Below are 12,235 nucleotides of genomic sequence, written 5' to 3'. Positions count from 1 at the left end.
ATCGGCGCGCGCTTCGATTCCGGCAGTTGCAGCAGGAGCCAGGCTGTGTATAACAGCCGTGCTCCTGCCGCTGATCGCGTGGGTACAGTGTCAGTACCCGCGCCATCACAGGACGGATATATCCGTCCTCCTGCGCGAACTAGCAGCTGCTGAGGACGGATATATCCGTCCTTCGGCGTTAAGGAGTTAAGTATAAATGTAAACATGCCATACATAATAAAAAATAATAAAAACAATAAATGGAGGGGCCCCCCCCCCTCCATTTATTGTTTTTATTATTTTTTATTATGTATGGCATGTTTAAAAAAAATGTATATCAGGTAGAGATGTCAAACAGGTAAACACAGCATATCTACCTCTAATAACATTGGTTGAGGAGCACCATTACAGGAGTGACTAAGAGCCCTTTTACACAGGCCAATTTTCAGGTAAACCAGCAAAGCTTGCTCCCGATCATTGACCTGCGTAAACAGGGCAACCTTCAGCCGATTAACGAGCAACCGCTAATTCATCTGCCGTTTCTAAGCAGAAATGATTATCATTGTCCACAGAACAAGTCCCTGTGTATACAAGGAGATGAGCTGCCAACATGATAAAAGTGTAGGACAACGAGCTATCGATCCGAGCTCATGGATACGGCCACAATCAGTGCAGATACAGACGAAGGAGCAGATACAGATTAGATGGCAGTCGGCCGAAAGCACTGATTTTGGTGGGACCAGTCGACTGTTGTCTATGAGGGTGTTTCCGGCTTTCACCCAATGACAAATGTCGAGGGAAAAGATCGGGAAAATACTCCCACATATATGGCATCACCATTCCCGGGAGGATCCTTTTAACAAGTTTTGGGGTATGTCTCCAGTGGCACAAGATATTTGCCACCGAAATGTATTATCTGGGGAAAAATTGAAATTTTTACCTTGAACCATCGTCAGCGCATTCATTTATAGAAAAGACCTGTGGGTCAAAAAGCTCACTACACCCCTAGATAAATTCCTTGTGGTGTGTAGTTTCCAAAATAGGGTCTTTTGGGGGGAGTTTCCTGTGTTTTGGCACCACAAGACGTCATCAAACCTAAAATGGAACCTAAAATATATTCTAATAAAAAGAAGGCCGCAAAGTCCTCTAGGTGCTCCTTTGCTTCTGAGGCCCGTGTTTCCATCCATTAGCACACTAGGGCCACATATGGGATATTTATAAAAACTGCAGAATTTGGGTAAATATTGAATTGTGTTTCTCTGGTAAAAAAAAATAAATAATGGATTAAGATGGAATTTTTGAAGGAAAAAAAAAAGAAAAAAGGAAAAAGGAAAAATTGCACCTCCACTTTGCTTTAATTCCTGTGAAATGCCTAAGGGGTTAAGAAACTTTCTAAATGCTGTTTAGACTACATTGAGGGGTACAGTTTTTAAAATAGGGTAATTTACATGGGTTTCTAAACTATATGGTCCTTTAAAGCCACTTCAGAACCTACAAAAAGAAAAAGTAAGCATTTGAAATTTTCTTGAAAATTTGAGAAATTTCACCTTAAATTAAAGACTTCAGTCCCTTAAAAATAAAAGGATGTTAAAAAAAAAACCGATACTAAAAAGTAGAGATATGGTAAATGTTGATTATTAACTTGTGTGGTATAACGGTCTTACAAGCAGATACATTTAAATTCATAAAATTCCAATTTTCTTAAATTTTCTAAATTTTGGTGGTTTTCATATATAAACACTGAAATGTATCTACCAAATTTAACCTTTGACAAAGTACACAAGAAAACACAAGTCTCAAAATTGCTCGGATAGGTAAAAGCATTCCAAAGTTATTACCACATAAAGTGACATCAGATTTAAAAAATGAGGATCTGTCAGGAAGGTCAAAAGTGGATGCAGCGGGATGGCATTAAAGAGGCTCTGTCACCAGATTTTGCAACCCCTATCTGCTATTGCAGCAGATCGGCGCTGCAATGTAGATTACAGTAACGTTTTTATTTTTAAAAAACGAGCATTTTTGGCCAAGTTATGACCATTTTTGTATTTATGCAAATGAGGCTTGCAAAAGTCCAAGTGGGCGTGTATTATGTGCGTACATATGGGCGTGTTTACTACTTTTACTAGCTGGGCGTTCTGACGAGAAGTATCATCCACTTCTCTTCGGAACGCCCAGCTTCTGGCAGTGCACACACAGCGTGTTCTCGAGAGATCACGCTGTGACGTCACTCACAGGTCCTGCATCGTGTCGGACGAGCGAGGACACATCGGCACCAGAGGCTACATTTGATTCTGCAGCAGCATCGGCGTTTGCAGGTAAGTCGATGTAGCTACTTACCTGCAAACGCTGATGCTGCTGCAGAATCAACTGTAGCCTCTGGTGCCAATGTGGCCGACACGATGCAGGACCTAGGGCAGGAAGTGAGTGACGTCACAGCGTGATCTGGCAGAAACTGGGCGTTCTGAAGAGAAGTGGATGATACTTTGTCAGAACGCCCAGCTAGTAAAAGAAGTAAAAACGCCCTGATGTACGCACATAATACACGCCCAGTTGGACTTTTGCAAGCCTCATTTGCATAAATACAAAATGGTCATAACTTGGCCAAAAATGCTCGTTTTTTAAAATTAAAAAAGTTACTGTAATCTACATTGCAGCGCCTATCTGCTGCAATAGCAGATAGGGGTTGTAAAATCTGGTGACAGAGCCTCTTTAAACAAAGAAGCAGACAAGGACACACTAAAAAGGAACTAAAATTCACAGATGGAAAAAAAAAAAAAAAAAAAGACAAGCTGGCGGCAGGTAAAGACCGAATAAATCTCTTCTGACAGTCATGTTCGGACACCAATAGCTCCCCAGTGTGCAAAATATGGTGGGTTGATCAACAAAGTTAGCTATAGGTAGAGGTTGCATTCAACTGTTGCATTGCCTGTACTAAGTGCCTTAGGAGAATCTTTTTGTACCTACTACAAGGTGATGGAGAGAAGGAGAGCACCGCGAACTCCAGAGAAGGTAACAATATATGCTTTCAGAAATAACTGGAGATGAATGCAGTACAAGCAAGCTGGGAAACCTTTGACCCTTCTTCGGGTGTGCGGCTTCTACCCAGATTAGTTTACCATTTGGTTTAGTGGGCAGGAGAAATCCAGGTCAAATCTCCCCCAATGCTGTATTCTAAAAGTAGTGTTTTTTTTTTGGGAGGGGGGGGGGGGGTTCTTAGTTTACACCCAAATTCTTTTTTTTAATGGGACTAACAGGGCTTTCCTATTTAACAATGGAACGGATATTTAATTTTGTAGGTATTTAGAGGAAAAAATGCTCACAAAATGGGCAAGATAAATTTCTCATGTGCTGTTTTAACCCCTTAAGGACGCAGCCACTTTTGGACCTTATGACACAGCCTAATTTTTTAAATCTGACGTGTGTTACTATATGTGGTAATAACTTGGGAATGCTTTTACCTATCCAAGCGATTCTGACATTGTTTTCTCGTGACATATTGTACTTTAAGTTAGTGAAAAAATTTGGTCGATATATTCAATATTTTTGTGTGAAAAACACCAAAATTTAGAGAAAATTAGCAAAAAATTAGCATTTTCTAAATTCACATGTATCTGCTTGTAAGACAGATAGTTATAGCACACAAAATAGTTACTCGCTAACATTTCCCAAATGTCTACTTTAGATTGGCATCGTTTTTTGAACATCCTTTTATTTTTTTAGGATGTTACAAGGCTTATAAGTTTAGCAGCAATTTCTCCCATTTTCAAGAAAATTTCAAAAGCCTATTTTTTTAGGGACCAGTTCAGTTCTGAAGTGGCTTTGAGGGCCTTATGTATTAGGAACCCCCACAAATCACCCCATTTTAAAAACTGCACCCCTTAAAGTACTCAAAACAGCATTTAGAAAGTTTCTTAACCCTTTATGCGTTTCACAGGAATTAAAGCAAAGTGGAAGGGAAATTTGCAAATTTCATTTTTTTTTGCAGAAATTCCATTTTAATCCATTTTTCCTGTAATACTGAAGGTTTTTACCAGAGAAACACAACTGAATATTTATTGCCCTGATTCTGAAGTTTTTAGAAATATCCCACATGTGGCCCTAGTGCGCTACTGGACTGAAGCACCGGCCTCAGAAGCAAAGGAGCACCTAGAGGATTTTTGGGCCCTCCTTTTCTTAAATTATATTTCAGGCACCATGTCAGGTTAGAAGAGGTCTTGTGGTGCCGAAACAAAGGAAACCCCCCAAAAGTGACTCCATTTGGGAAACGATACACTTTGAGGAAATAATCTAGGGGTGTAGTGAGCATTTTGACTCCACAGGTGTTTCATAGATTATTAGAATTGGGCAGTGAAAATGAAAAATTACATTATTTTCCAATAAGATGTAGCTTTACCTCAAAATTATTATTTTTTTCAACAAATAAATGAGGAAAAGCACCCCAACATTTGTAAAGCAACTTCTCCAGAGTACGGAAATACCCAACATGTGGTCATAAACGGCTGTTTGGGGAAGCGGCAGGACTCAGAACGGAAGGCATGCCATTTAGCTTTTGAAGTACAGATTTTGCTGGTTTGATTTCTCGGCACCATGTCGCATTTGTAAAGCTCCTAAAGGCACCAGTACAGTGGAAACCCCCCAAAAGTGACTCCATTTGGGAAACTACACCCCTAGAGGAATTCAACTAGGGGTGTAGTGAGTATTTTGACCACCCCAGGTGTTTCATAGATTTCATTAGAATTGGGCAGTAAACATGAAAAATTTCATTTTTTTCCACTAAGACGCAGCTTTAGGTAAAAATGTTTCATTTTCTCATCAAATAAAGGAGAAAAATCACCGTAACATTTGTAAAGCAACTTCTCCAGAGTACGGAAATACCCCATTTGTGGTAATAAAGTACTGTATGAATACACATCAGGGCTCAGAAGGGAAGGCGCGCCATTTGGCTTTTGGAGAGCAGATTTTGCTGGATTGGTTTCTCTGCGCCATGTCGCTTTTGCAAAGCCCCTTATGTACCAGTACAGTGGAAACTCCCCAAAAGTGACTCCATTTGGCAAACTACACCCTTTGAGGAATTCATCTAGGGGTGTAGTGAGCATTTTGACCCCACATGTGTCTCATATTTTATTAGAAATGGGCAGTGAAAATGAAAAATTACATTATTTTCCAATAAGACGCTGCATTAGTTAAAAAATTTTCATTTTCTCAACAAATAAAGGAGAAAAAGCACCGTAACATTTGTAAAGCAACTTCTTCAGAGTAGGGAAATACCCCATATGTGGTCATAAACTGCTATTTGGACACACAGCAAGGCTCTAAAGGGAAGGAGCGCCATTTAGTATTTGGAGTGGAGATTTTATAAGATTCGTTTTTTGACACCATGTTGCATTGAGCTATAGTATCAGTACAGTGGTACCCCCCAAAAAATTACCCCATTTTGGAAACTAGATCCCTCAAAGAATTGATCTAGGGGTGTAGTGAGCATTTTGACCGCACAAGTGTTTTGCAAAAATGAGTACACAATAGATGTTGCAGATTGAAAATTGCTGTTTTCAACAGATATGCCATTTCAGTGGCCAATGAGTTGTGCCCAGCTTGTACCACCATAGACACACATCCCATAAATTGTTAAGCGGGTTGTTCAGGGTATATGTAATATGTGCGGGTACATCAGGGTATATGTAAGCTGTGCGGAGTACATCAGGGTATATGTAAACTGGGCGGAGTACATCAGGGTATATGTAAACTGGGCGGAGTACATCAAGGTATATGTAAGCTTGGCGGAGTGCATCAGGGTATATGTAAGCTGTGCGGAGTACATCAGGGTATATGTAAGCTAGGCGGAGTACATCAGGGTATATGTAAGCTTGGCGGAGTGCAACAGGTCATAACAGGATGATGTAATAATGGGGTGAATGAATAATCCATGGATTGGTATGGCTTTGAACCAATCCTTTATACACAGGTCGGGTTTATTGGGTATTATACAAAATATCTGCGCTCCAGTATTGCCTTATATTTGACTTCTTCACTAGCCCTATAAGCCACACAAGGCCCTAAAGTTTCCTCATCTCCGCTGCATCTATAGGGTCCACCCGTGGGGTCCAGCAAATGATGATGTGGGGTATTTAGTGAAATTCTACTGGACCTAAAAAGGAGTCTGGGCCGTCATTTAGCATCATTTTGCATCATTGCGTTTTGAGAGTCATAACGTGTTATTTTTCCGTTGACGGAGCTGTGTGAGGGCGCGTTTTTTGTGGAACGAGATGTAATTTTTATTGGTTCCATTTTGGGGGGCATGCGATTTTTTTTTATCACTATTTATTCCATTTTTTGGGAGATGAGGAAACCAAAAAACAGCCATTCCAGCACGTTTCTTTTTTACAGTGTTCACCGTGCAATATAAACAACATGTTAACTTTATTCTTTCGGGGCGATACGATTACAGCGACACCAAATTTATCTTTTTTTTACGTTTCACTACGTTCCCACAATAAAAATACTCTTTTCTAAAAAAATCATGTTTTAGTGTCGCCATTTTCTGACAGCCATAACTTTTTTATTTTTTCGTTAATATCGCTGCGGGACGGCTTGTTTTATGCGTGACGAACTGAAGTTTCTATTGGTACCATTTTGCGTTACTTGCAACTTTTTGATCACTTTTTATTAAAAAAATTTGGAGACAAGACGACCAAATAATAAAATGCTGTCATTGTTTTTTATTAAAAAAATTTACGGTGTTCACCGTGCGGTAAAAATAATGTGATATTTTTATAGATCAGGCCGTTCTGAACGCGGCAATACCTATTATGTATAGTTTTTTTTCATATTTTCATGTTTTTCTAATAATAAAGGAGTTGATCAGGGAAACAGGCCAAGTGTTGTTTTTATTATTTATTTATTAACTTTTATTTATTTATTTTTCTTTCACATTTTTTACTTTTTCTTTTAGGCGGGATTCACACGACCGGGTCGGGTCCGAGCCCGAGTGCCGGCCGGTAAAATCGGCCATTCTGCCCGGCCGGTTTGCATAAAGTTATGCATCCGTGCCGGGCAGATCCGGACAGTGACATCAGCGGCAACTCCTGAAGGGGAATCCCCATGTGTTCGGGGATTCCGCTTCAGGAGTTTCCCCTGATGTCACTGCCCAGATATGGACAGAGACATCAAGCGCTCTGTCCAGGAGCGGAATCCCCGAACACACGGGGATTCCGCTCCTTCAAGGAGCTAAAGTGCGGCTAGCACATAGCAGAGCGGGGAGATACCTCCCCGCTCTGCTATAGTAGCGTCGCTACAGTAGTAGCAGCCGCAGCTGCTAGCGGCGCCATCAAAGGTGTCGCCGGGCCAGGGCGCTTTTAAAACAAGCAGGAGAAGGGAGCCAGCGCAGCGCTCCCTTCCACCTGCTGTACACCCCGGCCCTGCCACACCGTGTACAGCGATGCCATTCGTCAGAATGGCATCAACTCCTCCTCCTCACATGCACTCTGCGCTGTGAGGAGGAGGAGATAGAGCGCAAGAGCCGGAAAACCCGGCCGTCACTCGGGACACATCCCGGTGATGGCCGGGTATTACCCGGCCCCATAGACTTCTATGGGAGCCGGGCGGCCGGGTACCCGGGCGAAAATAGAGCATGTCCTATTTTTTGACGGGCGGTTTTCCCGGCCGTCAAAAAATCGGTCGTGTGAATAGCCCCATTAGGGGTCTATTATTCCTAATGCAGCCGGGTGCCGGCCGATTTATGAACGGCCGGCACCCGGCCGGGAAACCCTGCCGTGTGAATGAGGCCTTACACTGACCTGGGGACTTGAAGATCTGGTCTTCTGATCCCCGGTACGATGCACTGCACTACTTATGTAGTGCAGTGCATCGCAACTGTCATTTTTAATTTGACAGTTCGCGTATTAGGTCCTGCCTCGGGCAGGACCTAATAGGCTACCGTACCTGGGCAACCAGGAAGCCTAGTAACGGCTTCCTGGTTGCCATAGCAACAATCGCCACCTGCGATCCATCGCGGGGGGCTCGGGGGTTACAGAGGGAGCTCCCTCCCTCTGTAAACCACTTCAATGCGGCGGACGTCATTGACAGCAGCATTGAAGGGGTTAAATGGCTGCGATCGGCGGTAACAGCCATCGCAGCGGCATGTCAGCTGTGTATAACAGCTGACAGCCACAGAAGATAAAGCGAGCACAGCTCCTGTGCTCGCTTTATCTCCAGGGCGTAACTGTACGCCCGTCTGCGGGAAATCACTTGGTTTTCGGACGTACAGTTACGCCCAAATGCGGGAAGGGGTTAAAGGTAGTTTGTTCAATCAATATTATATACGTCAAAAACGAATCGTTTAACTATCCATTTTACTATATTTATTAATAGTTTCTAATCCAAGTGTACACATCGGTACATGGCTGATTCAGGTCCTGATAATGGCACACAGACCAGAGAATGTAAGTTACGGTCAGACCTGGACACTGGCAATTGCCACGTTCCGGCAGCACAGCAGTTAGGTCCTACTGATTGAACCCAGACCAGAGGCGGTTAGTTACAGCCAGACCTGGACACTCCATGCAGCAGAAGGGCTGCGATCGTCAAGGAACTGTAAGTATCTGGCAGCTCTTCAAACTGGCATAATGCTAGCTGATCTATATTTTTACGTGAAACGGATGAAAAGAGTTTACAGCCCATAATTTTAGCTTTTAACCCCTTAAGGACACAGCCTATTTTCAGCCTTAAAGGGAAGGTGTCATGATTTTTTATTTTTTTATTATATTGCTTTTAATATAATATTAAACAAAAAATTTATTTCGTTGTGTTCTCATATTTTACTTTTAAATGTATTCTTACTTTTACTTCTCTATGGGGCTGCCATTTTTTTTTTCCATCTCTGTATGTGTCAATTAACGACACATACAGAGATGGAATACGGCACATACAACCCCATAGAGAATGCCAATCGGAGCCGTTCCATTCTCAGTTGCATGCGCCGTCTGAGTGGGAACGGCGCATGCGCCGCACCCACACAGACCAAAACGAAGCACGTTCGTAGAGCGAAAACCGGCGCCATTTTCATGTGGACCGGAAGCCGCTGCTGGACAGTAAGATGACGACTTCCGGCCACTACTTCCAGCCAAATATTCAACAAAGCAAAGGCGCAAGGAAGAGGAGTGTATACCAGCAGAGGCGGCGGCAGGAGCAGGTTATTTATGTTAGTGTATGAGGTGTGTATTATGTTCGTGTTATACCATCTGCTAAGCACTGTATCTAATCCTCCTAGCACTGTGCAGTCGCTCAGAAAATGACGTCACACAGTGTAGGAGGTTTGAAGATTCAAACCCCTCCTCCTCCTGGCACTAGCCAGAAGAAGGGATGGGGGATTGTGTGAGGACACTAGAGAAGAGAGTGTGTCTACCCCAAATTTGCAGCATAAATCAATGAGGTTGCTTTACCACAGTGACTATGCTGCAATTTTGGGAACTGCTCCCTCTAGTGGCCAGCACATGGAAAGGTTATCAGCTAGAATCTAATTTATAATATTTCCTGACTTGTGAAAAAAATGAAAAAAAATAAAACATTGTGTAATCACTTAAATACTAAATGTTTAACTGAAAACACAAATTTTTGAGCAACACATTCCCTTTAAGGCTCAGAGCTCATTTTTCAAATCTGACATTTCACTTTATGTGGTAATCACTTTGGAATGCTTAAACCTATCCAAGCGATTCTGAGAGTGTTTGAGACACTGGGCTTTAAGTTCGTGGTAAAATTTGGTCGATATATTTAGTGTTAATTTGTGAAAAATAAGGAAAAAAAAATATCATTTTTGTGAATTGAAATGCATCTGCTCTTAAAGTGTTTTTACCACCGAAAATAGTTACTAGTTCACATTTCCCATATGTCTACTATATGTTAGCATATGTTACAAGGCTTCGAACATAAGCAATTTCTCATATTTTGAATAAAAATTCAAAAGCTTTTTTATTTGGGTACCAGCTCAGTTCTGAAGTTGCTTTGAGGGGCCTATATGTTAGAAACCCCTATCAAACACCCCATTTTAGAAACTAGAACCCTCAAAGTATTCACAACAGCATTTAGGTGTTTCACAGGAATTTAAAGCAAAGAAGGTGAAATTTAGATATTTCTTTTTATTTGTCAGAAAATCCATTTTATCCAATTTTTTTCTGTAACAGAAGGTTTTACCAGAGAAACGCAACTCAATATTTATTGCCCAGATTCTTCAGTTTTGAGAAATATCCCACATGTGGCTTTAGTGCGGTAATGGACTGAAGCAAAGGCCTCCGAAGCAAAAAAGCACCTAGTGGATTTTGAGGCCTCCTTTTTATTAGGCAGCATGTCCGGTTTGAAGAGGTCTTGTGGCGCCAAAACAGTGGAAATCCACTAATAGTGACCCTATTTGGCAAACTACACCCCTCAAGGAACTTACAGAGGGGTATAGTGGGCATTTAGATCCCACTGATTTTTTTGCTGCATTTTCTGGAATTAGGCTGTGCAATTGAAAATCTAATTTTGCCGATAAGCCATGAATTTTTAATTTTGCCAAGGAATAAAGGAGAACAGGCACCACAATGTTTGTAAAGCAATTTCTCCCGATTACGGCAATACCTCATATGTGGTCATAAACTGCTGGTTGGACAAACGGCAGGGCTCAGAAGGGAAGGAGGGCTATTTGGCATGTACATTTTGCTGGATTGGTTTCTGGGCGTCATGTCGCATATACAGAGCTTCTTAGGTACCCGCACGAAGGAAACCCCTTAAAGTGCCCCCATTTTGGAAACTAGACCCCTTGAGGAATTCATTGTAGCTTTCATGGGGTGCATGAGACTTTTTGATCAGTTTTTATTCTAGAGGCATGGTGACTTAACCCGTTAGTGACCGGCCCATCGTGTTTCTACGTCGGTCACTAACGGGCCTTATTCCGATGCCATAGACTTTTTACGTCGCGGCATCGGAATAAGTAAACAGAGCAGGGAGTTGTCAAATCTCCCTGCTCTCAGCTGCTAGAGGCAGCTGAGGGCTGGGAGCGTCCCTGCTCTGCCGTGTGAAATCGATATTAGTATCGATCTGACACGTTTAACCCCTCAGATGCGGTGCTCAATAGCGAGCACTGCATCTGAGTGGCTTTGGAGAGAGGGAGGGAGCTCCCCCTCTCCCCCACCGATACGATCGCCAAGTGTCTGTGTCTCTAATGGCAGCCGGGGGTCTAATAAAGGCCCCCAGGTCTGCCTGGAGTGAATGCCTGCTAGATCATGCCGCAGGCATGACCTAGCAGATGCCTGTCCGTGTTAAACGGACAGGCAGTAATACACTGCAATACAAAAGTATTGCAGTGTATTATAAATGCGATCGCAGAATCGCATATTATAGTCCCCTAATGGGACTAGTAAAAAAGTGAAAAAAAAGTTTCATAAAAGTTAATTTAAAAAAAAATGGGAAAAAATGAAAAAAAAACCTCAGCTTTTCCCCTTACAAAATGCTTTACTATTAAAAAAACAAAATAAAGTTAAAAAGTTACACATATTTGGTATCGCCGCGTCCGTAACGACCCCGACTATAAATCTATTACATTATTTAACCCGCACGGAGAACGCCGTAAAAAATGTAATAAAAAACTATGGAAAAATTGCTGTTTTCTGTGAATACTGACCTTAAAAAAATGTGATAAAAAGTGATCAAAAAGTCACATCTACTCCAAAATGGTACCAATAAAAACTACAACTCGTCCCGCAAAAAAAAAGCCCACATACAACCGCATCGGCGAAAAAATAAAAACGTTACGGCTCTTCAAATATGGAGACACAAAAACAAATAATTTTGAAAAAAAAGCGTTTGTACTGTGTAAAAGTAGTAAAACATACAAAAACTATACAAATTTGGTATCGTTGCAATTGTAACAACCCGCTGAATAAAGTTAGTGTGTTATTTATACCACACGGTAAACGGCGTAGATTTAGGACGCAAAAAAAAGAGTGGCGAAATTTCAGATTTTTTTCTATTCCCCCCCAAAAAAAAAAGTTAATAAAAGTTAATCAATAAATAATATGTACCTAAAAATGGTGCTATTAAAAAATACAACTTGTCCCGCAAAAAAACAAGACCTTATACAGCTATGTCGACGCAAAAATAAAAAGGAAATTAGCTCTTGGAATGCGACGATTGAAAAACGTAAAAAATTGCTTGGTCATTAAGGTCCAAAATAGGCTGGTCATTAAGGGGTTAAATAAACAGCAATTCTACTATTGTTTTTGTT

At 41.5% G+C, this 12,235-nt stretch overlaps 1 protein-coding gene across 1 annotated transcript in view; it reads right to left on the bottom strand.

Moving 5' to 3' along the window:
- Window positions 1-12,235, bottom strand: part of SMCHD1 (structural maintenance of chromosomes flexible hinge domain containing 1) — a 312,622-nt gene that overhangs the window by 205,653 nt on the left and 94,734 nt on the right. The gene's annotated exons all lie outside the window — the stretch shown is intronic.

This window comes from Rhinoderma darwinii, chromosome 5, assembly GCF_050947455.1.
Source record: "Rhinoderma darwinii isolate aRhiDar2 chromosome 5, aRhiDar2.hap1, whole genome shotgun sequence".
Taxonomy (NCBI): domain Eukaryota; kingdom Metazoa; phylum Chordata; class Amphibia; order Anura; family Rhinodermatidae; genus Rhinoderma; species Rhinoderma darwinii.
This window is presented reverse-complemented; position numbering and strand designations above follow the sequence as displayed.